We start from the raw sequence: 6,000 nt of genomic DNA, 5'->3' as shown, positions 1-6,000 counted from the left end.
TATATAATATATATTATAATATAAAAAATATTATTATAAGACAAATTACATCAGCTAATTAAAATTAATATAATAATTATAGCAAAACAATAATTAAAATAAATAAAAAATTTTGTATATAGATATTTGTACAAATTTAACACAAAATAAAATTTTTTATAAAAGAATGTGATGTAATTTCGGAATCTGATCAATTTGTCATAAACATAATATATAACACAATGCTCGACACCATCCCCTAAGTACATATTTAATTTTTTAAAGAATAATTTATTTTCGTATCTAATTTATGAGTTTTTTCAATTATGTTCAATTATGTTATATTTGAACAATTACGTTCAATTACACCGCGATCTTCAAGATCATAAATCAAATTTTCTAGTGAAATTTTAAATTTTTTATGAAAATCCTAATCTATCTCCCAAACAAGATCGAAAAGAGAACGAGGATAAGTCAAATGCTGAAAGAAAAGTTTTTGGTTTGTTTTTCGTGAGCAAACAGCTGCAGAGTCGCATCGGATGGTGGAGTTTCTTGCTCTGAAAACCGCGAGAGAGAAAGAGAGAGAGAGAGAGAGAGAGAGAGAGAGAGAGAGAGAGAGAGAGAGAGTGAGTGAAAAAGTGGGGAGGGAGGGAAAAAGGGGAAAGAAAGAATCGAGCTGAAAAGAACGAAACCGAAAAGAACAAAAAGGAAGGAAAGTTGTCAGCGATTTTTGCAGAACTTTCGGTCGTCGTCGAACTTAGCGAACTTCAAAGACGGTTCTGCTCTTTCCGTGAATTGCGGAAGAAAATTTGTGGGTTTTTTTTACAGTAAAAGCGTGGAATAAATGCAGCTAGAAAAACGCTCTGTTTGCATTCATTGAATATTGCTATTTGTTCGACAAGAATTAATTCTTGAACAGCGGTGTCGTAAGTCCTTTCAGATTCGGACAGTGTTAATAATATTTGTATAAATAATAATATTTGTTGTGGGGAGGAATAAAAAAAATATATATAATAATAAAATTTATACAAATATATAATAAATATAATTTGATTTATTATATGTATATATCTTTATTATTTATTTACTCATTCTTTTATTTTTATATTTAAATTTATTTTATTAATTTTTAAGTCCGAATTATTTAGAAGATATGATAAAATAAAATTCATAAATACATAAAATTTATTTTTAAATGATTTTAGAAAGAATTTTAGTAAAGATTTTAACGGCCCCAAACTTTGCTTAAAAAACATTCCTTGCGCATAATTTTGATGAAGTTACGCACAACAATTTTCAAGGTATTTGCAAAATAAGCAAAATAACACTGATGTTTTCTGCACAATATTGTTGCGAAAAAAACTGCAAAAACTTCATTCTCTGAAAAGTGAAATGGATATTAAAGATATATAAAAAAATATTATTAAAAAGATGAATTAAAATGCATTTTCTACAATGAAAATGTTTCCTTTTAGAATTTTATACAACAAAAAAAACATGTACATTCCAAAAATAGTACTAATAAAAATTGTATATGAAGTTTATATAAAATTACTATATACATAAATAAAAAATACAACTAAAGTACATAAACAAACAATAACAATAATACAATATAAATATCAATTACAAAATTATAAAATTACAAAATATAAATAAAATGAGAAAAGATGAAAATTAAAAGATAATAAAATATAAAATTAATAAATAATTAAAATAATTAATAAAAGAAGAGAAAATTCATACCAGAGGAAAAATAAAAAACCATTAAAAAATAACGTGATTTAAAAATCAGATTTCAGACATTTCAGAATTCCAGACATTTAAAATTTTTTTGCGATAGATGGGAAAATAGTTGTTTATAAACTGTAATATTAATAGCAGTAAAGGGAGTAAGACTAAAGATGAGTTTAAAAGAGAGATAGAAAGTGAACAGATTTGAAGAAGTGATATTTCTAGAATAATAATTTCATGATTATTTAATTGTAAACCTATAGAGTGACGTCCCCAATTGAGCCGCAATTGTTTTTCCATGCACACTAACTTTGTTATTAAACTTCAGTCTTTCATACTTTGAAATCCAATTTATTAGACAAAAATTTATTTAACCGAATAAAGTATTTTTATTATTAATTTTAAGTCGTAATAAAAATATATTAAGAATTTGTTGTATATAAGTTACAGCTATCAAGCTTTTTAGTAAAGAAAATTAGAAAAATATTTATGAAATTAATAAAGTAAACTAATAAATAAAATTAGTTTAAAAAAACAAGCATATAAATACTATAATATTCTATCGTTAAATTATTTTGACCCCACTCTGTCAGCGACAAAATTAAATTATCGCTTTATTATCAATTTCTTATTTATTGTTTACGGATTGAATGTACTATTAATTCATTTTTTATTATTACCCCTTGCAATTCAAGGATAAAGAGTGTATATATATAAATTTAACATATTCAAATAACAAAAATACTTTTCGTTCCTCTGTTTTCCGTACAAAAATGGTTCTACAATATATTAAATGTCTTTTTCCCTCTCACTTTTTTACTGTGCTTTTATTTTTTATGGCATACCAATTTTCATATATATGTGTGTTATTATAGATAATTAAAAAATTATATGTGAAATATTCTGTATAAAAATAGAATTAGTTAGAACAAGACAAATTTAAAATTTATTATTTGTATTTAAAATAAATATAAATAATATAATATTCGAAAATCTTAAGAATGTAGTAACAAAGAAAACTTAAAATTTGTTTTGAAGTATAAAAATATATTTTAAAATCTTAATAATAACAACAAAACAAATAATAAACTTCTAATGAATAAATGAGTAATATACTCTCTAGATTTAACACAATAACCTCGAAATAAGATACTTATTTAAATAACAATTATTCTTTCATAATGTTAAATTTTCATAATGTTGGATGAAAAATATTCAAAAATAGAGAGATCAGTATTAATAATTTTAAAAATTTAAAAGAAAACAACACAAAAAGGCAAATAATCTAATTATTTCATAAATAACTCATATTGATCCTCTTTTCTTCTATATATTTCCTAAGTTTAATAAAATGTTTATATTGATGTTTTGTTTGCAGATGTGTTTGTTATATTTTTTATTATTGCACTATTTGTCTTTTTAAATTAGTAATCTCATTTAATTTTTAGATAAATGGTTGAGCGAGAACTAGCAATTAACATTAGTCATTCATGACGATTTTGCCGTTACGTTCCATGTGTTCACCTTTTAGTACAAATTTTTAATAATAATAGCGTTACTAATAATAACGATAATAATAATAATAAGAAATTCTCACCTCTGTCTTCTCTCTCGTTTCTCTCCTTAGTATGTTAAAACAGTCATCAAACGAATTTCTATCAACTACATAACTCAGCTACATTTGTTATTATTTTTTTCATTATTCGAAAAATCTTTCCTAAAAACTTAACGCGCTAACATGCGTTTCTTTTTTTTACTTCTTTCATCTTTTTTTTTCATTTATGTTTATATCTATGTATATATATAATTTATATTTATATATATATAAATTTTATTGTTTGTAACGAGCGAGAGAAATATCCCGCCCTGTGTACCTTGCGTTTTCGAGCATATGATATCTGTAAGTGTATATCTATCTCGAGAGTCGTATGCTGCGCGACCAGATAGCGCGGCGTTATGTATAATTAAATTTTTATTTTTAAGAAAAGAGATTAGCGTTCAACTATAAAACATCGAGTGCTAGCGAAGAATTAAAATATATCAGTAACGCAATAAAGAAATTTTTTTCGTTAGCAAATATTATATTATCATCTTCATTCTACTGTCACAACTATTTCCGTCAATTTTAGGTAAAGTCAGATTAATGGATTTAAATTATTTATAATTTATTATTAATAAATTATGAACTTAAACGTACTAGATGCGTGAATATACTTATTCAACTTTGATATGTTTGTTGCACGTTTTGTCTATTTAATGCATTATATTTCACTTGTATAAATGAAAAGACAAAATGTAATGTTGTTGTGAAGCTATAGTGAATACAATAATAGATAGTATCTATATATTATAATAATAGTGATATAATAACTGTGTGTGTATGTGTGTAACAACAGTAGATATAAACTGGACATTGCCTACAAATAGTAAAAATCAGTATGATTACGTTAGCATCGGCGATATAAGATAGTTAACAGAGATTAATCGGTGACAGAATTAGATTATTTTTTAAAATTGTTGCTTTTAAATTTTTATCAATAGTTTCACTCTCAAATATCCGCTCATTGATTTTTATGTTCTTTTTGTACCATTTTTTTTTTAAGGACTGTAATTTTGTATTTTTCTCTTATATAATTAATTTCATATTATAATCTTGCAGTTTTTAGACAAATTTTTAGTTAAATTACTAAGTTTATTATGCACAATGTTATAACTTGCCTTTTACGTCATGATTAAAAAAGTTTATATAGCTAGCAACCCATAGTTTTACAGTCAAAAGCAGCAACATTTAAAATAAGAAGAAATAAGTTTATAAGTGTGATAGAAAAGGATAGCAATTAAAATAAAGTTAGTTAGACTGTAAGTGCAGCAATATAAAGCATAGTACAGTTTCTGTACTACGACGCATTCATTGGAGCTTTGGAGCTGTTAATTGACCACCTAATAGGGAAGTTTCGAGGTCCATGTTTGAATATTCAACTGTTTCCGAAGTTTCCCATTTGATAACCGATTACATCTAACCGACTTGCACACAGAGCGCAACAATATAATTGCACACGCAGCAAGAAGCCGATCACTTTCCGTGCGCTTTTATTTCCAGAAAAATAAATAAGCTAATTGATCACCGCATAAATCACGCTTGTTACTTCGTAGTCAGTTTCGTGCAGAAGCTGTAATCGTACGGCAACCATGAGATCACAAAAGTGATATTACGGTTATCACGGTTTATTAGATATATCTACTATGCCGAATAATTGTCGAATACAAAACTTTAAAAGCTTCGACGATTCTTTAAAAAACTTCTGAGAACTTCCACAAATTTCCTACCAGAGAAATATTGTAAGAAACTTCCTATATCCCTATCCGAGAATCAATTAACATGTCTGAAATGTTCGCAGTACACGATCTTAAGAAATACAGAATAACTAAATATTCCACAAAATATCAAAATAAACAAATCATTAATACTAGTAATAATTAAAGAGTGAATCGTTAGTTTCCTCTAATAATCAACAGTTGATTTTCAAATCACCAAATTGCGCCAAAAATTCTCCATATAACTATAGATAATACCTAGACGAACTATAAATAGAAAATAACTCAGTATCCACAGTTGGATACTACACTCGTCATACCAGATAATTGATTTGTAAACTATACTACAGCTAAACACATTCTACAGAACACCTAATTATCCTATATAAAACACAACATCACTTCACACTTCGTTTTAATTGCAACAATTACATAAAAAAATCACACTCTGGTCGAGTCAGCATTCTCTCTCTTTTCTTTTTTTTTGTCTTCATCGTCGTCTACGTCGTTTTTACCCCCTAAAATTTCCCTTCACAAACACCATCGACGATCGATAATATTTCAGTCATCTCTCCTTTTAGTTTTTACACATATTCTTTTATTTGTTTACTTCCGAATGAAATGAGATTAGATTTTTGGATTTCTAATTCTTCTCCGCGATATTTAGTTACTTGATCCTCATTCTTTCTAAAAACATATACTAATTGTGCCTATCTTTCTGTTTCGTGCTTCTCTTCAAGATTATTGTGTTGATATTTTGATAATTAATTTTATTTTTCTTCAATATCGTCAATGTCTGGGTTTCTTCATTTTGCGCTGAAAAACTTCAGGATATCTGTCGAGAATTTCTTCCAAATTCATAGATTCTAAACTAAAGTTTATATCTGGTTGTACAAAAATCGAGAGAATTGGTCTTTATATTTTCTCAAGAAGCATCATCTTTCAATTTTCTTTATTCTGTTGATTTATTTT

Source organism: Mycetomoellerius zeteki, unplaced genomic scaffold (assembly GCF_001594055.1).
Source record: "Mycetomoellerius zeteki isolate Tzet28-1 unplaced genomic scaffold, Tzet1.0 scaffold98, whole genome shotgun sequence".
NCBI lineage: Eukaryota > Metazoa > Arthropoda > Insecta > Hymenoptera > Formicidae > Mycetomoellerius > Mycetomoellerius zeteki.
Note: the sequence above shows the minus strand (reverse complement) of the source record.